Source organism: Miniopterus natalensis, chromosome 2 (assembly GCF_054644295.1).
Source record: "Miniopterus natalensis isolate mMinNat1 chromosome 2, mMinNat1.hap1, whole genome shotgun sequence".
In the NCBI taxonomy this organism is placed as follows: domain Eukaryota; kingdom Metazoa; phylum Chordata; class Mammalia; order Chiroptera; family Miniopteridae; genus Miniopterus; species Miniopterus natalensis.
Genome location: NC_142082.1, coordinates 13,396,732 through 13,406,945, shown reverse-complemented (window position 1 = coordinate 13,406,945; position 10,214 = coordinate 13,396,732). Strand labels below are relative to the sequence as shown.

Sequence of the window (10,214 nt, the reverse complement as noted above, 5' to 3'; positions counted from 1 at the left end):
AGCCTCATGATTTTTTTGTTTTTCTTTTTAAATGCAAAAGGAAGGTATTTATAGAAAAAAGAAATGTCAATTTGATTATCCTGGGCATGGCGATAAAGATGCCCAAGTAAAGGTTCCCTCCCCTACACCAATAGACCGTGGTGGCACCAGGAAACTGTTCCAGAATCACAAACTATATATGCTGATCTCCACCGTAGTTCACCTGTATCTACATGAGACATCCTGTTGTAGTTGGCTCCCCACAAAAAACCAGGGCTGGAAAAACAACTCGACATGAAGTCCCCCCCACCCCCCACCCCCATGGCGTCAGCAGCATCAGCCTCACACACAAAAGGCAGCGGAGCAGTTACTAAACACGCTCATTTTTCAATATTGGGCACTAGTGTCTTTAAAGAACACAGGCCCTGGTGGTTGCTGAGTTGCTTCATAACAGGGCTTGAAGATGATCGCGCTAAGGACTTGGCGGAAAATGGCCCTACGGTTACAGAAGTAGTGTGTGTGTGTTTCTGTGTCCAGTTTTAGGTCGAATCTTCTAACCCAAGTTCTATCCCTCCCTCTGACAGATGCTGCTTTTGCAAAACTCTTAAGAGAGTCAGCATCCCGCTTTGGTGAAAAGCTCCGGAGAGCTAAGCGGTGACCCCGTGGACTTAAGCCCTTCGATGCTCGGTTATCCAGTATCCTCAGTGGGGCCATCTCCCTTGGAGTAGGCGCTTGCCAGGAACAAATCAGAGAAGACGCGCTAGGGCGTCACGTTACTGTCAGGTGCCGCGCTGCTGCGCCCGGGCGGCCAGGTGTCCCCTCCCCGGAGGACCGGCCGCGCCCGGGAGGGACCGGAGGAGCGCGGGGGGGCGGCGGGAAGGTTACCCCATCCCGCCGCAGAGCCTCCCTTCCCGGGCACTTTTTGGGCGGGGCGTTCCAGCCCACTCCGGGAGGCGACGCTCCTCGGCTCCGCTCCCTGCGCGCGCCCCTCCGCGGCTGTCCACGGGCCTCGGTCCCCGGACCCCCGAGCCCGAGCGACGCCTCGGGAGAGGTGAGGGCGGGGCGGGGAGGCGGGGATGGCGATGGGGGCGGGGAACTGCGTTCTCGGAGCTGCGGGCAGCCGCCTAGCCGCGGTCGCGGCGGCCGCCCGAAGGCCCCCGAGCCCCGGGAACAGCGCTTCCCGCGCGGGGCGTGCCCGGAGAAGGGCGGGGCGTAGCGGGGATCGGGCCACGGCTGGGGGAGGAGCTTGCGGAGGGCCCCCCGCCCCGCCCCGCCCCCCGCGCTCTGCCCGCGGATCCGCCGCCCGGGAGGCCTCCCTGCAGGGGCCTGGCTGTAACTTCTCTTTGGAAGCCCCGACCCGCGCCCGGGCGCACGCGCGCGCTCCCACTCGGGCACCCGCACCCCGGCGCCCCGCTGCCCCGCGCACCCTCCGTCTGTTTTTTTCACCTCGGTTTCATGCTCACACTCTAAAATAGGTCAAGGGGTGGAAGTTACACCTGGCACAGCCTCCGGCTCCGATGCAAAAGCTGCTTGTTCTCCCCGGCCCCGGGAGAGCATTGTAACTCTCCGGCTCGGTGGAGGTTCCCGCCCCCGTTCGGTGCAGAAAGCTCGGCGACCGCGGCTCTGACAATGGTCTGCGGCGGGGAGCGGCGGGAAGCCTCTCGTCCAGCCTAGTTCCGCCGGCTCTGCGCCTGTCCTTCCTCGGGGACAGGGAGGGGGCGCGACAGGTCGCCTCGCTCGCTCGCGCGCGCCCGCGACTGGGGTCTGACCGCCCGGGTGAGTTTCTGTGCTGCTTTAATCATTCCCGTGGCCGCGGGTGACCTGTTTACCTTGAAAACTTGGACGTGAACAAAACGGGCGAGCCCGCCCTGCAGACAGGGACTGCGGAATGTGCCTCAGTGCGCGCCGGCCGAATGGGAACTCCGAGCTGCAGGGGACAGGCTCAGTGTCTTCGCGGTGGAAATGAATTTGTGTTTTCGTGGAGCACACGCGTATCTTTACCTTTAGAAGCTACCATTTGGGAATTGATTTTTAGCTAGCAGCAGGCGGTGAACTAAGATTACTTAAGTCAGAAAGTTTGTCAGAATATTTTTTAGTTGATCTGAAAGAACTTGCTGCAATGGTCACAGGGGATGGTGAAAACAGAGTGGAAGAAGGTATATCAAAATGGGAGGGTAGGATTTGTATGATGTTTGCTGTATGTGTGTTTTCTGGTGTTACCTGGGCTCTTTGTGATACGCGTTATAAACATACAATGCTTTATGTAGGAAGAGTGTGAGGCCCTAAACATCTGCGTGCATGCAAAGCTTGATATGTTGTTTGGTCTGCATGCATTTAAATGTTCATGGAAGGCTTCGTGTGGGCAGAGCCAGAATGTATCTATATTATTTTGAGATTAAGGTTATTGGCAATGTTACAGGTAACAATTGGCGTTTAACTCCTTGTTTCATGTGACTTACGAGCCTATCGACTCCTTGGACTACCTTACTGACTCATAAATGGTTAATTTGTTTTGAAGTTTAGGGAAGGGAGAATTGCAGGCTTTTCTGACCTTGACACCTGGCTGAGAAGCAGTGCGCTGGACTCTCCGATTGGCGATTGGTGAGGGAGCTTTAGAGCAGCACAGAGGGGAGGAGTGCCCAGGACTTCTCAAGGAGACCTTGGCAAGTTGGAAAGTGCCCCCTCACGGAGGAAGCTGCCCCAGAGGGCTGCTGCACCGAGAAGGCCTTCGGGCAGATTTGAGAAGGGGCTCTCTATAAACTCTTCTCTAGATTCTAAAGAAATCCTGCTTCTAGAAAGATTCGGTTACTGTAATGATGTTCTTTGGAAATAATTTGTCCCTTGTGTGTGTCTTTTTTTTGAAATATGTTTTTATTGGCTTTTAGAGAGAGGAAGGAAGAGGGATAGAGGATAGAAACATGGATGGGAGAGAATCACCATCAGTCGGCTGCCTCTTCCCGGCTCCCAGCTGGGGATCGGCTGCAACCTGGGCTTATGCCCTGACCAGGAACCCAACTGGTGACCTCTTCGTGTCTGGGTCAACGTTCAACCGCTGAGCCACACCTGCCAGGCTCTGTGTGTGTGTGTCTTAATATAGCAAAAGCACCAACGTAGTTCAAAGGTTATAATAAAATGTTACTTATTGGAGGGATATGAAGTCGAAAATGCTGTCTGCGTGGTTAACTATGCCTTGAAATGGAGGGGTAAGGGGCTGTCCCAGTCAACCTTAAATTTGTTCATGTGTACTTCTAAAGTCAAATCTTACGGTAATTAAGGACCATAAAGAAGGTATTAAATCCCAGAGTATTTCTAATCAGTGGATATGTGAATACTGACATGCATTTCACTGGTAAAGAGTTCACAGGCACTTCTAGGAACCTAGTTTCCAAAATCGGAGACATATTATGATGGGGACTCTATCATCGCTATTTTGAAGAAGGCACGAAGGGCGGGTAAGCTTGGCAATATACAGGATCTTAATGTTGAGGGGGGAAAATGCAACTAAATCCTTGTGTTTACTGCATGTTGATGTTCTGATTTGTATTTTAAATAGGAATTGAGTGAAGTTCTCATTGTAATTTAGCCCTTGGTATAACGCATTGTTGAGATGAGGCTGTCAGAACTTGTCTGTGCAATCTTGTGTTTTCACTCGTAGATAAATTAGGAAGTATTCTGAGAAGAGTAGCTTGGAAGTATTAAGTTACTGGGGATTTATTTAAGGACGGACTGAAGGAACTGAATATCTAGCCTGATTCTAGCATAGTTCAGTCCCCGGTAGGGCTGAAAATACAGAGGTGCTAAATGACCAGTTGAGTGTCGTTCAGCTTTTGCAGGTCTCTTCTCTTGATATCATAAGGGTATATAGCATAGACCTCTGGCTCAGAGTCTCCCAAAGGAGTTGACCTCCTTCACTTTGGGTACCTACTTCCCTCCTGAAGAAACTTCTAACCACTAAAGAGAAGGAATTTAGCGTTTGCACTCCATTACCTGGAGTGAACCCCAGCTCTGAGCCATTCCCTCATCTGTGAAATGGGAAGAAGGATACTTCCTAAGGTGGCTGGTTGTGCTCAGCAAATGGAAGAATCGGTGTAAATGCTGCGTAGGCTGTTGGCCCATTGTGAGCCGCTTCTAAGAAGGAGAAACCTGCTGACTTAAGTGTCATTTCCTGGGGGCTGCATAACTGACAGTAAACGAGCCACCCCCCTGCCTTGCGACACTGTTATGTCCTATAGTACACAGCATGGTTACGCTGGGAGTTAGATGCTCTCGGGAGTCAGATGCTCTCGCTGTCGAACTCGCACTTCCTCCACCTTAGACAGGCCCTCGCTGACCTCGATTACAGAAGTTAGCTGTGCTGGTTTTGGAGGTAACAGTGAGATACTAGGGGGAAGGGGGACGTGACCCACTGAACTTCTAAAATCGAATTTAAACTTTTCGTTAACTAGTTTCTGTTAATGCCATGAGAAGGATGGTCCTCATTAAATGCCAATAATCCCTCGCTTTCCCATGGACAGTTAGAAAAGGTGAGAGCATTTGGCATTATTTAGAAATGGAGTGTTTGGACTTGGGGGATGAAGCAGCAATAACATTCATTCGGGTTTTCAGTCGTTCAGCATGCCCCAGGCACCCGAGGCACCATGCTGAGCCTCCGGGATGCAACAGCAAGACAGACAGACCTGACCCCCCATGGGACGCAGGTGTGCAGGCAGTGTGCATAGGGAAACCTATCGTTAAAACTGGGCTGTGTCCTACGCAGGAGACTGTCCAGGGCAGACACAGGGAGTTTGGCCTGTGGAGGGAGGGAGGCCAGGGATGCTTGCTTAAGGAAATTATATTGGGGCTGTGAGGGAAGGGCCTTGGGAAGGAAGAGCATTTAGGCCCAGTGAACAGCACTTTCAGAGGCGGGTGTGTGTGTGTGTGTGTGTGTGTGTGTGTGTGTGTGTGTGTGTGCGCGCACGCGCGCGCGCTGATGGGGAGGACTGTGGAGCATAGATGGGAACAGTAGGCCTGGGCTGGGACACACATTTTCTTGTCTTTTTTTTCTATTTTTAAAATATATCTTTACTGATTTCACAGAGAGGAAGGGAGAGAGAGAGATAAAAAATCAGTGAGAGAGTCACTGATTGGCCTCCTCCTGCATGTCCCCCACCTGGAATCAAGTCCGAAACCTGGGCATGTGCCCTGATCGGGAATCGAACTGCGATCTCCTGGGTCATAGGTCGGTGCTCAACCACTGAGCCAAGCCAGCTGCGCTCTTTCCTTTTAGGTTAAGAATTACAGTCTCAGTAGAACTCTTAATTCCTTTGTGTAAACATCTTACCTTAGGCTTTTTTTCAGACTACTCTATTGAATTATAAAAAGGGTATTTACAATCACTTTTTAGCTGACAAGAAGCTAAACCAGTATTTACGATAATTGACAGCTCTTTGCATTACTAATTGTCTGACTTTAATTAGTCTCTATAGGATAGCTGGAAATATACAAAATAAGTACATTTGTCCTGTTTGACTATGTGTCTATTCCAGAGCTTTAGGAACTGGTTCACTTCCTGAGTCTGTAATTGAGAACTGCTGAGCCTCAGCTCTGTGAAGCCATGACATAGGTCCTGAGCCCGCCCTGTGGAGCCGTGACATAGGTCCTGAGCCCGCCCTGTGGAGCCGTGACGTAGGTCCTGAACCTAGCTCTGTGAAGCCGTGACATAGGTCCTGAGCCCGCTCTGTGGAGCCGTGACATAGGTCCTGAACCTAGCTCTGTGAAGCCGTGACATAGGTCCTGAACCTAGCTCTGTGGAGCTGTGACATAGGTCCTGAACCTAGCTCTGTGAAGCCGTGACATAGGTCCTGAGCCCGCTCTGTGGAGCTGTGACATAGGTCCTGAACCTAGCTCTGTGGAGCTGTGACATAGGTCCTGAACCTAGCTCTGTGAAGCCATGACATAGGTCCTGAACCTAGCTCTGTGAAGCCATGACATAGGTCCTGAGCCCGCTCTGTGGAGCTGTGACATAGGTACTGAACCTAGCTCTGTGGAGCTGTGACATAGGTCCTGAGCCCGCTCTGTGGAGCTGTGACATAGGTCCTGAGCCCGCCCTGTGGAGCCGTGACGTAGGTCCTGAGCCCGCCCTGTGGAGCCGTGACGTAGGTCCTGAACCTAGCTCTGTGGAGCCGTGACGTAGGTCCTGAGCCCGCCCTGTGGACCTGTGACGTAGGTCCTGAGCCCGCCCTGTGGACCTGTGACGTAGGTCCTGAGCCCGCCCTGTGGACCTGTGACGTAGGTCCTGAGCCCGCCCTGTGGACCTGTGACGTAGGTCCTGAGCCCGCCCTGTGGACCTGTGACGTAGGTCCCAGGGCAGGGCAGCGGCAGGAGCACCCTGGCCCTGGTGGGTGCCATCAGGGAGCACCCAGGCGGGGCCACGTGAGAGTAGCTGTCTGCGCCCCCTCACCACACGCGTGCTTTTATTCACTTTGTTGTTCCCTGCTCCCCTCTCGCTTCCCTTCTTTTTCTTTCCTCTCTCCCCTCCTTGTCATTTTTTCTTCTGTTTTTCCCCTCCCTCCAGGGCTTCCGATGATTATTGCTCAGCCTTTATAATTATGCTTCGGCCTCGGCCCCGAGCCCTGAGGAGCTCTCGCCCCGGTCTGGGTGGTTCTGGGCTGCGCGGCCTGCGACCCCCTTCCTGCTCCCTGAGGGGTAACCGTGTGTCACCGACAGGCCGCCCCTTGCCCTTCCCGGGTTCTCCCGGCAACACCCGCTGTCTTGTGCATTGAATGCTCTCATCTCTCCCTTTCCTTTCTTGTGTCAGTCGGGTTGCTCATAACAGAAACTATCCCAGCTACTTTATGCAGAAAGGGGTTTAATATGGGAAGCAGGTGCCCACAAGAAGGTTGGAAGGGAAGGTAGTAACTGGAAGAAGACGAGAAGATCCAGGCTGAGCTCAAAGGATGGCTCCCAGGCAGGCCCCCTGGGTGGCCGCCATCGTTGCCGCCTTCTGGAGGCTGGGAATCAGAGCCAGCACCGGAGCTGCTGACATCTAGAGCAGTGTTTGCACTGGGTTCCAGTGATCAGAGAAGTTACTGCAAAGTGCCACTCACCCGGGAAGCCAGTGACTGAACACTGCTACCAACAACAAAGACAAGCCAGCAAACATCTTCCTTAGACACCTTCCACCTCACTTACCATCCAGCTCATTTCACTGGCAGAACCCAGTCTGTGCCCAGAACCCTAGCTGCAAGGGAGTCTTGGAAATGTAGTTTATAGCTTCCTTGCCTGAGAGATAGAAGAATACACAGTTGAAGGAGACTGGAATTAATGCTGAGTGACTCCATCACATCTAACACTTAGAGATGTATCTAGAATATTTCATTCAAAGCAGGTAGATGACATATTGTAAGAATCAAAAAGAGGACCTAGTTGCTAACCAATTTCCATATCAAACAGATGGATATTATAGTTATTACAGTTGAAATTGCTAGAAAACATCATGCAAATAACTAACTACAAATTACCAACTGCCTGCCTCTGCATGTGGTTCTATTTGAATGTGAAATAATATTCCTTTGTTTTGGTTTAGTAATTAAAGTAAAATGCCAGGAAAATGATTTTTTCAAGGGTCCTCCCCACGAAAGTCCCAGATATCTTATCCACTTAATGAATTGCAATACAAAGAACATGGTGTCCAGAGTAATAACCCCTGGAGGCTGGTTCTTTCATTAGCTGAATTATCTGTGCTTCTACTGAATGTTTTTTGCTCTGTAAAAAAAAATTAATGGTGCTTTTTTAAAGGATTACGAAGATAGAAATGGCTTGTTGATTGGAGATTAAAATAGGCATATGCTTGAATTTACTAATCACATTTCATATCCTGGCGCTGGTCACAATCCTTTTTTGCAAACTATTAAAGTAGATGTGATTGGATCTCTACTATTGCAAAGTAACCAATTATTATTTATTTGCACTTAGAAATTACATTAGCACATCTAGGAATTAGTCTCGATTATTGAATGAAGTCATTTTATGTTTGCCTCTGATACTTGGAACTGGAAAATAAAAGAAGAGTAGCTGAAACAAATGAAGTTAGTGAATTTGTCAGTCTGTTACATACATATTTTTAAATTGATTTTTACATCTCTGAAGGTAAGACACCATTCAGATATCTTCTCTGGTCAATGGTGAAAACATTTAAATGCAGAATTGCAAATGTTGCTTGGGATAAACCACTATAATATGAGTATGTTCTTTTGGATCCAGTAGTGACACCAAGAGTTTAGCCACACCACCCCAAGCCACCAAAAATAAACACATCAAAGTAAAAACAGTGTTCTTGCTACGTAAAAGCAGCTTCAAGACAAATCCATTGTTTTCTAGCTCAAGCCCTTACCAGGCTGTCGTTCCTAAACCCCATTTATGGTGTATTCTCAGGAGGGTACTGTTTGAATCTAACATTATAGTTTTATTTGATTAATTCACAATTACATTAGCTACAGTATTGATTTTTTAAAATTCATAAAATGTACATAACATAAACTTACCATTTTAACCATTTTTAAGTGCAAGTGGCATTAAGTACATTCACATTTATGTGCCATCACCATCATCATTCTTCTCCAGAACTTTTATCATCCTGGAAAACTGAAACTGCCCCTATTAAATAACAACTCCCCTTCACCTCTCCTCCCATCTCCTAGCAACCACCATCCTACTTCTTGTCCATGAATATGACCAGCTACCTTATGTTAGTGGAATCATATAGTATTTGTGCTTTTGTGACTGGTTTATTTCTCTTAGTATAATGTCCTCAAGGTTCATCCATGTTGTAGCATGTGTCAGAGTTTCTTTTCTTTTTATGGCTGCATACTGATTTTTAAATGAAGAAATTAAAAAGGGAGGGGTCAGAACATTCTTTTTCCTCTCCAGGATCTTTCTGGTCCTACTTCCTCAGCGCAGGCCTCTGTCAGACAGGAGTCCGGCCATGCCTCTGCAGAATTCATGAGGAAAAGCAGCTGTTGCAGATACTCTAAAGAAACTGCCTGCTAAAAAAAGGGGGGGGGTGTCTCAAATTTCATCCCCATACAAGAAAGGAAGGTAGTTTTTCTCTTACAAGTACCCTTATGCATTAACCACAGATGTTTCTAAGTGAAAGGGGCTGACATCGAGAATGTCAGGATCAGAGTCAAGTGAGTGGCTGAAGCAAGCGAAGAACTAGGAGGTCAACAGCATGAGGCTGAACAACAGAATGCTCCATGTGACCAAGGACATCGTGGTAACCCAGGGGACCATGAACTTCCTGGAAACAGGCAACAGAAGCAACAACCACCTAGTGATCTGGAAGCTGAGATGAAAGGAGACAGGCTACAGCAGAATGTGGGCCTTCCTCAGACAAAGAAAAATATTCTTGTTTTGGTTGTGGAAGTAGAGATCGGAAGGTCAATGTCGAGAATATTAATGCATCTGAGCTCAATTTAGATCATCCCTTTATGGAAACAGAAGCATCAAAATATAACCCTTGGTGTGAAATTTTAAGTGGTCTTATTTCCACGGAGGATTTTTAGTCCTGGAAAGGAATGTTGACATGTCTGAAACAAATAAGGAATTGCCACATTTACTGGAAGGGCATTGCTCTCTCTCTTTCTGTGGCAGATGTCAGCCCTCTGTGGAGTCAACAGAAGAAGCTCATTTATCAGTAACAGCAACCTTGAAGGAACTTGATGAACTTTTAGTCATAGTAGTAACCAAGCTTCAGAAAATACATCTGCAGAAGTTATCTGCCAATTAGAAATGATAGCTGAGAGCCAAATAGGTATTAAGAAGCTTTGAGAAAAAAATGGACCCAAAATGACTATTTTCTGGCTGCCCGGAATGAACAGTGTCCACAAGTCAGCTCTCATCACACCGCACCTGTATCGGTGAGGACTGAAAAATTAACAGGCAGGTTCATATGAAAACCTGCACATGGGTGTTTTAGCAGCTTTATTCATAATCCCCAAAACTGGAAATAACCAAGATGTCCTTCAGTAGGTGAATGGATAGACAAACCATGGTATTTCTATACAATTATTCAGTGATGACAACATCTATCGAGCCACAAAAAGACATGGAGGAAACTTCATGAATATTGCTAAGTGAAAGAAACCAGTTTGAAAGGTTAAGTACTGTATGATTCCAACTATATGACATTCTGTAAAAGGCAAACCGTAGAGAGAGTAAAAAGATCAGAAGTTGCCAGGGATTTTGGCGGGGGAAGG

The 10,214-nt window shown here is 48.5% G+C and overlaps 1 protein-coding gene across 2 annotated transcripts in view; it reads left to right on the top strand.

The window, feature by feature from the left end:
- Positions 1-1,400: 1,400 nt before the first annotated feature.
- TRMT9B (tRNA methyltransferase 9B (putative)) overlaps positions 1,401-10,214 on the top strand; it is a 33,857-nt gene continuing 25,043 nt past the window's right edge. The window contains exon 1 of one of the 2 annotated variants that reach the window (XM_016209048.2): positions 1,401-1,755. The gene's annotated coding sequence lies outside the window, so the exon portion shown is untranslated. The remainder of the gene's footprint in view (positions 1,756-10,214) is intronic. The other variant, XM_016209052.2, reaches the window with a different exon arrangement.